The sequence below is a fragment of the Hirundo rustica genome, chromosome 10, assembly GCF_015227805.2.
Source record: "Hirundo rustica isolate bHirRus1 chromosome 10, bHirRus1.pri.v3, whole genome shotgun sequence".
Lineage (NCBI taxonomy): Eukaryota > Metazoa > Chordata > Aves > Passeriformes > Hirundinidae > Hirundo > Hirundo rustica.
This window is the reverse complement of record NC_053459.1, coordinates 15,295,176-15,308,714: the sequence shown is the minus strand read 5'-3', so window position 1 is coordinate 15,308,714 and position 13,539 is coordinate 15,295,176. Positions and strand designations below refer to the sequence as shown.

Below are 13,539 nucleotides of genomic sequence, written 5' to 3'. Positions count from 1 at the left end.
CAATATTTCAGCCAGATTCTCTAAATCAGTATATTTATAAGCCCTGAGTTAATAATGTGTGTAAACAGAGGACTAACTTTAAGCATACGCTTAAGTTCTGTGCATCTCAACCACATGCTTAAGTGCTTTGCCAGATAAAAATAGAAACACAATTTAACAGTACGCCTGACTTTCCATTGTGCTACTTTAGTTTTATGCTGATTTTACTCCAGCTAACTCAGCCAGGATACAGGACTTGGTTTGGAGAAGACAGCTTTGGTCTGAAAACAAGTTATTCCAAACCCTAGAGTTGGAAGAAGTTCTCTAGGAGCAAAGATTTACAGGAAAGGGTGTGAGGGCAGAGTGTTAGGCTGCTGCTTCTGGATTCATGGTATGAGTTTGAGTTTCATGCAGGATTTGCACAACACCCAGATACAAGTGGGTGTCTGGCCATGCTGACTAAGTTAAAAACACCCAGATGTGAATGTTTTGGCTATGGAAACTTTTGTGCTTTGAATGTGCTAGCCCAGTTTTCTTGGGAGAATATTTGGACTTGTCTCTCTGCTAAGATTTCTTTTTCAGTATCATTTAAAATGTTGAGCAATGTAGGGATTTGTACATAACATAAAGATCTGCCCCTTGAAAGCTAATCACAGGCCATTTCAACTGGATTTGCCTAAAATATGGGATGTTAGGAGAGAAAAAGTACCGCTCCTATTTTGAATGGAATTGAAAAGTCAAGGAACCTCAAGAGTGCTTGAGAGAGGAATAGGAGAATATTGTAAATATTATGCTAGAGGGATGAGATGCTGCACCCACCCAGGTTTGATAGTAGTCCAAAGGCATGGAAATGAGTCAGGAGACTGGATTTTTTAACTTCTAATGTTGCAAGCTCCTAAATCAGAGAATCAGCAGCCTAATTTTGTTTGTATTACAGTTACCCAGCAGTTTGAAAAGGAGACATCAGCCTCTTCATAAAATAATCTAGATTTATACCGATTGCTTTCAGCTCTGTGTGAATAGCTGTCCTGAAATTTGGAATGCTACTAACTTGAAGTTGTTGAGAACTCTTAGTTTTGAGTTCTGTTATTGAATGTATTTCTTTGTTCTGAATCGATTATTTAATAGGGGAAAGGAGAAGGCGTGAGAAATCCCTCAAATCATTTGAAGGAAAGATTGGCCCCACTCCACTGAAACCCCTGGTCTGCAGGTGTCCCCTAGGAGACCTTTACTGAACATCAAAGAATGGCAGTGGAATTTTCATTGTGATCTGTCAGGTAAGGGAAATGAGGGATCAGGACAACAGGTGGAAACACCTAAGTACCTAAAAGATGATGTAGGGAACATAGAGTAATGCTTTGCAAGTAGCTGGGGGTTTTTAAAGTCTTTTGTCTCAAACTCTAACATAGCCCACAAAGGTTACTAAATAACTAAATAATATAACTAAATAAACTAAATAATTAATTTTTGTGTGCTCCTCTAGGCTAAAAATATTTAGAAAAACTAAAGGAATTTCTATATCTCAGTTTCATGAGCTGCATACCTCCTCACACTTGTACTGAAGTCTTTCAGGACTGGTAAGATTAGTTTCCTTTTTTGGCTGGGCAAATGCAAACTAGTACTAGATTGTGTAGGCAGCTATGGATTGGTATGAATGAATCATCAAAACTCATCAATATCTGCAGATATTTTCTTGACAGCAGTAGAAAACGACAGGGCTGGAGCAACAGGGAGCTGGATTTTTTGCTAGCACAAATGGGAAAGGAGTACAATTCCCTTGACTCTAGAGGTAGGAAGAGTCATCTGCATGGAGATGTGTGGCAGCTTTTTCTTTCCATCTAAGCAGAGGAATGCTGAAATAGTGTCTTTCACTTTGATGATAAAGCCAGACTAGTTTTGAAATGAGTGTCTGCTGTCTTCTGCAAATAAGATTGCAGCAGATGTTTTCATTGCTCCCCAGTATCAATCAGAAATATGAATTCTTCTTAAAACACTGAGGAAAATATTATGAAAAAGCAATGCAGGTTTTGTGTTCCAGTATGAATTGGGTGTAGAGATACCATGGCTAAAAGCAGAGGGTGTAAGTTTTGCCTTTAAATGGGTACCTTATCTGGAGAAATTACATGAACTTCTGGGCTTATGTTGCAGTTCTGTGCACAAATGGGGTGTGTGTGCTCTGTCTGAATAGAGTAGAGACCAGCCTGGGTCACAGAAATAGAGCAGATCTTGTTCTCTGGGACCCCATGTTGGGTTTTAAGAAAGTGGAGCTTCATTCTTCCTTTTGTTGTAAAGTTTTTTCCATGTCTTTCTGTCAGTTCTTCCAATTTACGAGCAGGTACTTATGCATAGTATTATGGGCTAAAATATTTGTACATCTAAATATATACAGGGAGTTGTGCTTTCCCACTCCTGCAGAGAAGCAGTGAAAGGATTCTTCAGGGCAGTTATGTCACCCCTCTGGTTTTCAGACTGGAACCTCTCCCACAGAACACTGTTCTCCTGGAAACAGCAAACAAAGAGTCTGTTGTCCCCTCCTGCTACAGCATATCTCCAAGATCTGGTGCAAGGAACTGCATTTCATGTGGACAGTTACATCTCCCTAAACATTTACAAGCATAAGCACGTGCTCTCTCTGGGGTTTTTTTGCACTTGAACTTAAAACACAAATCCCCTTCAGGTGTGAAAACCTCCATATTCCCACCTCTGCTTTGCTGTGTGCCCTCACTAGGAGCAATATTGGGTGCACAGATAATGACTTCTTTCACAATGTAGTTGTCTAGCTCCAATTCACTTTCCTTTTCCCTTGCGCTGAATTGCTTGCTAATGCCAGTATAACCTCCTCTTCCCTCTCTCTCCATCCTCAATGTAAATTGACTTGCTGCAACCTGCTACTCTCCAGAAATTACAAAGCCTAGGAAGGTAATTTGTTGCTGGTGCTGATAGCATCTGTTTACTCTAATGCACCAGTCGGGCTGTGCTCGCCTGCACACGGGGAGAAAATGACCTTCAGTAAAATCACAGACGTAATTCAGCATCTCCCTCGGCAGCTGACTGCTGGGAATCTGAAGTCCCTGTTTTCAGGGAGGCAGCAGCCAAACCAGTGCAGAGTGGGGCTGCCACCAGGGAGGCAAAAGGCATCCCAGAGCTTTTTTGAGAGTAAGAAAATATTGGAATGCTCTGTAGATTTGTGTCCCAAAAAAATGCTGTGCACCAGATCTTTTTTAGGATGCTTGGATCCCTTGTTTTCGTAAGTGTGAAAACTGCTTCTGCTACTTTGCACACCAATGCCCAATTAGACTTCAATGCTGGTACCTCAAGGAAGGTCTGATTAGGACATTTTTACTTGGAAAATCAGATAAATAAAGAAGATAATAAAGTTTAAACTAAATAATCCATAGGAGTTAAATTTGCTGATTGGTTGTGGCATAACATTGATAATAGTGGCATAAAAAGAACCTTCTTCATATCTTATGAATAAACAGAAGATTAATGTTTTCTCAGGGTAATGGAATAATTTTCAATTAATTGGTACTTGGGAGTATATTAATCAGGTTTTAAAGTTACATATGCAAATCTCACTGGGTTTTTCTATCTCCAAATCCTAGAGGTAAAAAGCCAAAAACCTCCCTAGGTCTTTATTTTGATTTCTGATAAGAAACACTGGGGAAGTTCCAGAGGCTAAAGAAATCTAAATTTAGATCAATATTTTAAATAGATTGCTATGATTATTAATAATTAACATCAATATTAATTCAAGGATATTCAAAGATATGCAAGCAATACATAAGGAATAACATACTAAATCAGTGTATCACAAGAAGAGACATCTAGTACTGTTTTTTTGAAATAAATTGTGGTCAGCTTCAGTTGGATTTTAAAGAAAAGAAATCTTTCTGCTTGACTATTATAGTAATGTTGATGGAAGAACTTTCTCTATGCCTTAAACTTGTTCCCGTACATATTCTTTCATAAACTCAAATGGTACAGTACCAAATAAGAAATAGCAGATGGATTCCAACTGTTTCAGTTACAAATTTCAAAGTGGGATTTGTAAGGAGGTTTAAAGTATAAGTATATCAAATAATTGCGTTCCTAGTGGGATCCATTTGTTGCACTGAGTTGCCTAATGGTGTGGCAGTGACTGTAAGAAGGGGTGAACTCCACTCTGCTGATGTTGGCAGATGACAGAAGGACCAGTTTAGCATGGTCCTTTGGTAGAATGGAAATAATTTCTCTTTTCAGGATCCTCCAGGTAAAGGAAATTAAAAATCTGAGATCTATATACCAGATGGAATAGACTGGGCTGAGAAAAGCAATCTGGCAGATGATTGAGCGCCTGAGTGCATAACTGGCGGAGTGTCATCTCTCACTCCAGTGCCATGGCCAAAGGGTCTAAAGCAATCCTTGGAGCGTTTCTAATGCCTGCTTGATATTCCCTGTCTCTGTACTCAGGGATTGCTTTACTGCTGTGTTTGGCATTGGTGCAGCTGCTTTGGGAACATTCCATCCAGCTGTGGTACCCACAATTAAAGAAGGATGTTGAAAACCTGGCGATCTTTCAGAGGGGAGCCACAAGAATGACTGGAGGATTGGCAAACACGCCTTTCAGTGCAGTCCATCCTCTCAGCTGACCAAACAACAAGTCAAGAGAAGTCTGGTTTTCAAGTAGGCTATATAAGGAAGAGAAATCCAGAAACAGAAGCTCCTTTGGGCAATATTGTAATAAGAATTAGTAGTTTGAATTTGGATGAGTTCATATTGCATATAAGTCTTCAACATTTAACAGTGGAAACCATTGGAGCAAAAGCCATGGCTATGATTTATTCCATCATTTGCAGCAGAGATTGGATGCTTTTCCCGTCAGCTACACTCAGGTTCATGTAGGATATTCATTCAGAGCAGCCTTGTTGCTGGCATCCTTTCAGAAGTCAAACCTAGCTGACCATGGCTGCCCTCTGGCTCTGTTAATTTACAGATCAGAGTTCTCACTCCAAACTGTTTGTGATCAAAACCCTTCAGCATACTTACTCTGCTGTCTGATGCTAAACCCCATTCTTCAGTTTCACTGTAGGATTGGATAGAAAAATCATGAATTTGGGGAAGAATTTGTGTGTAAGATTTTGTTAGACCATGTGGAAAGCTTAGGGACTAATGTTAAAACCATTTCTCCACGTTTACAATTCCCATATCAGCACACAGCCTTTGGCAGGGGGCAGGGCAGGAGGTCTTGAATGAACAGTTAGAGTCAGGTTCCTTTCCTCCAAGGGCTGAAGTCACGGTCTGGCAGAAGAGTCCACCAACATTTGTGAAATGGACACAGGAGAGCACCAAAGAGAAGAACCATATCTCTGGTGCCAGGTCCTGCCCTTGATGCTCCCTGTAACAGAGCCTGACCTTGCAATTTTGCCTACCAGTCGGTCTGTGTGGTGCCCTGTGGCCTTGGCTGTTACCCTGCCTTCCTCTCTGAGGAGAGAATTCCTCTTGGGCAGCAAAAAAAACCACATTGGCTATGGCACAGTGAGAAATTCTGCCTTTATATTGCCCACACTGTGCATGCCCTGTGAGAAAGAAATCTGCCTGAAATCTTTCCCAGCCCTTAAAAACAGAAATGGGCATGGCACATCTCAGTGTTCACTGAATTGGGATTGAATTCTAATATTCTTTGATCAAACCTCAAGTTTGGGGGATGTCTGAGCCTTGAATTTGGGTTATTGACATTTTAGAACTACTACTTTCTGGTCTGCTTCTCCAGGACCACTCAAAACTCTTCAAATAAAACCAGATCTGTGGTTTTCTCCTCTTCCCTACTGGGCTGCTTTGATTTCTGAGCTCTGAGTTTAACAAATAGAGGCCACTTTGCTTCCTCCTACAGAAAACTATTGTGACCATGATGATGTGAGGCAAGGAAATTTTGCTGAAGCCTTGATCTGAAATGTTTTATTTCAAGGGAAGTTTTTTTGCTTACTTTCATGTCTATATATAGCTCTCTCCAGGAGTGCTTTTGTAAGACCCAGACTCTGCTGTGATTGAAGTTGATTCTGTACTCCTAGTTTTCCCCATTTTTATTGGAGAAACTTCCCTTTTTCTATCCCTGCCCAGCCTGTGGGAGAGAGCCCAGCACAAGGACCCACAGCTGGTTATGGTCCTGCACCAAGCTCTCCATGCTGACACCTACACAAGGCCCTTGGCTTTCTTTGGACATTGGAACAGGTGTGTTCATTCAATTGCTCGTATAAAGCTGGGCTTTTGAAATCCCATCCCCCAGGAACCCTCAGGGATATTTCTTGTTCATTTTCTCTCTGTAAAACTCTTTATCAATGTGGTAGATAGAGATGTAGTTCCCTGTTTCATCTGAAGGTTTTTGGTATCATGGCTGTAGAGTGATATAAATATTTTAGTTATCAGCAGTTGACAGGCATTCAAGATAGATTGTGAGATGATTACATTTGATACATTTGTGGAGAAATAGTAGAAATATCATTAACAATATGTTTTAAATATATTCTGTTTTATAAAGAAGTGACTTTGATTTGGATTAGTTGGAAACTTCTGGAACAGCCTAATAATAAAACTAGAAAGAAATTTTCCCTTTTAAAATATACCATCAATATGGGGTCTCCTTAGTCAAGAAAAGATTGCTGTTAAAATTAACTTTGTTAAGATCCAGTTAAAGCAAAAATAACACTGAAACACATTTTGTTGATTCTTACAAGACAAACATTCTTTCTGCGGATGTTCTGAAAAAACGTTTCTCCTGAAACAAAATCAGGTGAGGAAGAATAAAAAAAATAGTTTTTTGGATGTTGCATGTTTTGGTTTTTTGTAAAATAAATATATTTTATTGTGTCATGAGGCTGATGAAAGCCCTGTTTGTATAGGGGTCAGAATAAAGTGATAAATTAATCACTTGTGATTTCCAGTTTTTCAAAAATCAATACCATTCATATTTGTATTTCTCTGAGTTTTCAGGAAAACAGATTAATGACTGTGTGTGTTCTCTGGGATAATGTGTCTATCAGGAACCCTATATTCTCCCTTAAAAGATGCTGTGCATGGTAAATATTACCTCTTCACCCAAAAAACTCTAATTGCATGTCAGCCTTCCAGCTCCAAGCTGCTCCATTTGTGTGCAGAGAGAAAGGATGAATCACTGTCTTAGTTAAGGTCAGTATGTGATACCTTTGCTATTCTTCCAGCTATTCTCGGCTGGTGAGTAAAGAGTTAAAAATAGGACATAGACTGTCCTCTTCTGTGGTCTTTACTGCTAGCCCAGCACGTTTATAGAACCTCTTTCAGTGATAGTGTGTTTTGATTAATATTCACATTGCCATCCAAATTTTTCTTTAAAAGCCTAAGTTGAATGCAGACCACAAGATCCGACTGAATTGTGTTTGCCAGTCCATCACTGGCAAGTCAAGCCATCGGTCACATGGGAACCTTTTTCAGCCTAACTCTGAGTTGATTGATCTTCATATTTTTAGTGCCCCTTGATAGGTTCATTTTTGTTTAAAGGACACCAGTAGAAATATCTCAAATCAAATCCATTTCTGGGGCTTCAGCTAGAACATCAGTTGAAAGTCATGGTCAGGAACTTAAAAAGGAGGGGAGAGAGGAAAGAAGAACGTGGGTTCTACATCAGTGCAGCATTTTCTCCCAAAAACTTGTATGAGCTTCATTACAGGCCCCAAGGGAAAGAATTTTCTGCTTGGCCTAGAGAAGGGTGTGTTGGGAGAGGCAGAGTGAGAAAGCAGCAATGTTGTTCTTAGAAAAGCTTCACTGGCAAACAAGCACAATAACTTCAGAAAAGAAAAGTCTTCCCTAAGAAGGAGAACTTTGCTGACAAGGTGTTAGGAGATGAAAGATCTGCTTTTATTTCATTCTGTTCTCTAAAGGGATTTAGAATTTTGCTGTGTAGCTCTTTCATACCAAACTAACTTTCAAAGTAAATCCAGTTCCTCTGCCAACACACTTTTTTAAAGGTGCAACACAGCTCTATTTTCAGAACTTAATCTTGTTTGAAATTTGTTGGGTTTTTTTTCTGGCCTAAAGTGAGAGTGAGTGCTTTGGGTTCTGTAAAAATAGTGGTAACATGGTTGAATCCTGCAGAAGTCAACCACAGGCTGACATTTCTAACATCAGGTTGTGTGTGATTTCCTCCAGGATCAGGACAGAGATCCCACAAAGGTTCCTTAAGGCTGCTTGGAGGCTGATCTCTGCCCTCATCCCTCTGTTCCAGAGCCACAGTCAATGAGCAGTGCTGGGAACCACTTACTCTCCCTTCTGGTGCTCCAGCTGGATCACTGGCGCCAGGTTTTTAAGGTATGTTATGGTAACGGTAAACAGCAGTTATAAGATTGCTGGAGTGCTTGGATTCAGCCTGTTGGTCTGGCCTTTCAGTAGGCCTGGAATGGGAACAGAAGATGGTTTTGGCCCATTCAGAGTCTGTCCTGCAGGTATGAGTCTCTCTTTCACAGAGTGGGTGAAAAGAGTGAAGGAAAAGGGTGTTTTGTGTCTTTGACTTGTATCAGCATTGAAGCACTTGTAGCTGTTCCCCCATCAAGGCACACTATGTAGGGACACCTCACAGGCAATGTAAGGACTGCATTTTATGACCTGAATGCAAAACCTGAATTAGTTTCAACCTGCTCCTGGTAACATGTGTCTAATGCTAAATTATCTCTTTCATGTGGTTTTTGTATTATGCGCTAACCTCAGATTGCTTTCATGTGTTCAACTTTCATGAGTTCAAGAGTTTTGCAGGAAGAGCAGCAAAATGTGTTTTTGTCAATCTCTTTAGTTTTTGGGCCAAGCTGGGTTTCCAATGGGCAGTTGGAACAGCACTGAGTGCCTGGAGGAGCAGGAGTCAGCAGCCTGTGTGGGGCAGGCACGTGTGAGTGCATGTGCATGGAAGTGACTACGGACGATCCCATTGGAGAAGAACTCTAACGGTGCAGAGTAAAGGCTAGAACAACCCAGTGACAAGCAGACTGGGATGGATTGGGAAGTAATCCTACAGAGTCCTCATTTTTTTAAGCATACATGTTTCTAGAGATGTAGATGTGAGCGTATAAGTGACAGACCTCTCAATGGTTGGTGTCGAGCAATGCTGTGCCACAGCAGGACACTGGACTGACAGCTTTAGGGCTGGGCTCACTTCTTGCTGGCCTGCCTGAGCCTGAATCTAATTTTTAAACTACAACTAGTTTTAGATGCCTTGGGAAATATTTAGGATGAGTAGCTTCCGCAGCTGGTTATTGAGATAGGGTTGGTACCAACACTGTAGTAGTCACAGGGACTTTGTGCTTGTCATGGTGTCATGTGGATTTCCTGCCTTTAAAGCCAAGTATCCACAGCCCCTAACTGTACCTAGGCCCACAGTGGCCTTCCAGAGAGTAGCCATGGAAAGGCTGAAGTGAGCAGTCCCCAGGGTTGTGTCAATGCCCATGGAGAGGCAGGAGCAGGGAAGCTGAGCTGTGGCTGGGCAGTGCAGGGGTTACAGCCGGGCTCAGGGAAGGAGCAGAGGCATTCCAGCATGCCAGGGATGCTTCTCCCAGACTGCCCCTGGCCAAGGGCTGTCACTGTGATAGATGCCATAGCATGGGCTGGCAGACAACCTCTTCCTTAGGGGCTGTCTCTTTTCTTCTGCATGAAAAAGCCCCAAACGTCCCTGCTCGCAGCACCTGCTTTGCTCCTCCATGCCGCAAGTCCTCCCCGGAGGAAGAAGGACAGCTCCTTCTGTGTCTTCCTGAGCAGGATGATCTCAGCATGAGTCACTGGCAGCAGGATGTGGACCCTGTTTCTTTGGAAGCAGCACCCAACTAGCAGCTGCACAGCCCAGCACGTCCCTGACACAGCTTCTGGAACAGGGCAGGGCACCTTCCAAACTGAAGCATTCAAGGGCAAGGCTTGAGCGTGCTCTAATTTTGTGAATGGCTCTCACCCGAGAGCAGGATGTAATGACCACAAAAGGGTGGAGATATTGTAGATCCATTTCCCCCATTCTTGGTGTCCATTTAGTATCCTCAAACAGTTCACTTCTGAGCCTACAGGGAAAGCCACAGGAACAGTGAGCTCCCTATTACAGATATTGGCAGTAACACAAAGGGAGATATTGGTTCATTGATCACTTTGTGGTCTTGGGTCATGTCTCATTAGGGTTTCTCAAAGGTTGAGGATTATTTCTAGAATGTTCATTTGGGTCCCAGCCTTCTTTCTGTGGGAATCTGCCTTACTCCTGCTTGAGTCTTCTTCTTCGTTCCCAATATTAAATGTATTTCAGGAGATTATCAAATACCTCCTAGACCAACACCTTCCTTTCCTCACTGAGAAGTCTACCCTCCCCTCGAATTGGAAAGCACTACCCCAAAGCCATTTGCTTGGGCTGAGTGACATGCTGGGCAGTTAATGAACCAGCACAGCTGTGTCCAAGCATCCCAGCAATGAACACAGGCTAAAATAGAAGCCACAAGCGGGAAACATGCAAACCCTTCCTGTGCCAGAGACAAAATCCAGGGAATGCTGGGCTGGATTGCTGGCTTTTCACGCCTCTCACTAAATAAATCCCAGTCTGCAGTCCACCCATCCGCTCTGTCCAAGTTGGTGGCTCCTTAGAAGCTTTATAGAGGCATTTCCATTGGGGCATCTTCCAGTAGCAGCAGAATCGCTCTTGCAACACCTTTAAGGCAGAAACACCCAGATAGGTTGGTTTTTGGAAAGGTTGGTTTGCTGCAGGCAAATGACCCATCACAGGTTTTAAATGACCAGCTTGCCCGGTTTTTAACCTCAAAAAGATTTTGTTACAGTCAATCTTTTCCTGATGGTCCCTGTGCCCCGTTCCAAGAAACTTCAATGATACATTTTAAGTCTATTTAAAAGAAAGGGTGGAGTACTTGTCCCTCTTATTCCAGCAAGGAAACAAATCCAGGCCAGTCAAAAGGTTTCAACTAATATTGGATGACGCTCGATATATGAAGATATTTGGGTTGTTTAATGATCCAAATGTGGTGAGTGGGAGAAAGTTTTCTAACTTGTAATCAATATTTTTGCTATGCTGGATGCAGAAGTGGGAGCAGTAGTTACTATGTAGACAGTTCTCATAATTTCATTCTGAATTTTGCACTGTGCTGCTATTAAAAAAAGAGGAAAAAAAAGGTAATGTCTAAGAAGCTGAGTTCTCATTAATAAAAAGAAAAAACAAAGCAAAAAACCCAACCAAACAACCCCCCCAACCAATCCATAACGTGTTTCTAGCCCTTACCCTTATATAGAATATGACCCATGTATACCCCAAAGTAAAATAAAATTACCTCACCAAATCTTACAGCTTCTGAGTCAAGCCCTGTACACTCATATTCCACTTTGCATTTAACTTTTTGTGGTGTGGGCATTTCTGCAGTTATAAGTCATGGGCTGCCCTGAAGCAGTGATTTGATCTCCCTTGCCTGAACTTGCCCCACGAAAGCTTATCAGTAATAAATATTATCCCAAGTGACTGTGGTGTAAGTAATGGCATTCCTTGCCCAAAGATCACCCCCCCAAAATCACTCTCTGTTCATGTTCGAAAAGAGCTGCTGGGGAGAAAGGTGCAAATGACTCTTGCCTCTGCTCGTAATGTCAGGTACAGATCACCTGGACACCAAGAACAAGACAGACCCAGCAGGACCCAAGCAATCTCCAGCTCCTGATGCCTACCTCTGTCTTTCTGGTGAAGCCCATGTCTGAGGCTGTACTCAAATAACTCTCTCCTCCCTTTTCTATAAGGAAGTACATGGTGCCTTCGTCTCTTTTGGTGTGGCAACCCAGGCCAGCTGTGCACAGATGTGCACCTTCCCAGCAGCAGCAAGGCCAAGTTCACTCTAAGCAAGGACTGATGCCCTCAAGCCTGAGCTTGGCCAGCAGCCACCAACAGGGAGAGATGTGAGGACAGCAGACCCTGCATTTGAGGCCTCCATGGCTTGAATCCCTGCTTTCACCACCACCATCGCTCCAGCACTGTCCTGGAGATGCCTCCATGCAGTACTGTGGGATAAACCCGGGCACTCCCTCTTTCACTGCCCATGGGAGGTGAGTGTCACTGGTGACCCTATGAGGAAAGAATGAGTCTCCTTTTTTAGTGCTCCTCCTTTCTTCCTTCTTTTGTTTGCAAATACAAGTGGTAGAGGGGTGGGAGGATTTGGAAATGCACTGCTTCATCTGTATTTTTAATTAAGCGCTTTGCACTTTAGGCTTTGCTGCAAAATATGATAGATTTCTTCAAGAATAATTACACTGGGGAAAAACAGCTTCATCTGAGTTGCATAAGACTTGCTTTATCCAGGCATGTGGTTTTATAAGAGCTTAAATGTGATTATCTAGGAAAGACCACAAGCTTTTGTTTAGTGATAAGAAGGGTCAAAAAAAATTAAAGGAAACACAAGCCATAAACCCCTCTCTGAAGGCTGTTTTGTTCCACCACAGTACACTGGTGATTCTCCCTGGAATCAGCATGTGGTTTCCTTATCTTGTGGTGGGGAGATAGACAGTCCCTGGGGAAAGCAGTAAACTGCCTGAGTCTTTGAGTCAAGGAATGGAAAACACAGAGTGTGATTCTCAGAGTCCCTGTCCCTAATCCATCCTTAAATGTTCCCATAGTTCTGTGCAGTTTGAATTCCCTTAATTACGTGATGGATTTACAGTTTAACATTTCAGATATAATTACCTCTTATTGAAAACAAAGGAGACACGTGCCAGTCTGAAAGAGTAAAGTCATAGCCTGGAGGAAAGGGATTAGTTCATCTTGTCTTTTCCCCTCGCACAAGCACATGCAGATATTTCTGCACAAGTCCCTCTATACCTACTTGTCAGTGCATTCCTTGTTCCTTGGCTTCCAGGGTTGCTCTTTCTTCCTGCATGTGGGAAGTGGCGGAAAAGTCCTTTGATTGATTAAGTTCATGGTCATCATGATAGGCTCAGGTACCAACAGAGGTCCAGCTGTTTGAACTTCAATATATGTGGCAAGACTATAACAAGCTGCTTCCCAAGGTTTGGACAACTGGAAACCCACTGGATATCAGGCAAGAGCACCAGGGCACGCATTGAAATCACTGTATCTGGTTCACAGAGTGTAAAGTTCTTCACATGAATACTGGCTGTGGGAGGCATTAAATCTCATTTGTTAAATCCTCTCTTTGGAGTCCTTTTCTTGTTTAGGACAGGCAACGTCTCTGCCTTGCTTGTTCTCTCACTGGAAATATCTTGAGTTACTCTTGGGACCTGGCTGTTGAAGGAGTTGATTGCAAATGGAGTCAGGGCTGGACTCCAACTTTTGTTTGCATTTAGACATTTTTATGAAGACTGTTCACTTGCTACTGTCCAGTCAAACCATTTGAGCCCACTCCTAAACATAAACATGATAACGAATGCCTTTTGCTGCAGGTGGACATCACTAAGATTGGACCACAAGTAGTGAAAATGAATTTAAAAAAAATAAATAAAAGGTACCTTTAAAGGTAAGCAGTGCTGGTACAACTGAGAGATACTGAGACAAGGGGCAGTGAGGTGTGTATGTAGACACATAGTCAG

General features: G+C 42.2%; 2 long non-coding RNA genes across 2 annotated transcripts; both read left to right on the top strand.

Moving 5' to 3' along the window:
* The first annotated feature begins 1,118 nt into the window (after positions 1 to 1,118).
* On the top strand, positions 1,119 to 7,033 carry LOC131378619 (uncharacterized). Its single transcript, XR_009208202.1, has 4 exons — positions 1,119 to 1,256; positions 6,079 to 6,189; positions 6,693 to 6,748; positions 6,949 to 7,033. It is a non-coding gene; the product is annotated as an uncharacterized LOC131378619 (long non-coding RNA).
* Positions 7,034 to 8,214: 1,181 nt separating this feature from the next.
* Positions 8,215 to 13,142, top strand: LOC120757452 (uncharacterized). The gene is made up of 3 exons (XR_005702509.1): positions 8,215 to 8,298; positions 11,740 to 12,042; positions 12,849 to 13,142. It is a non-coding gene; the product is annotated as an uncharacterized LOC120757452 (long non-coding RNA).
* The last annotated feature ends 397 nt before the right edge of the window (positions 13,143 to 13,539 follow it).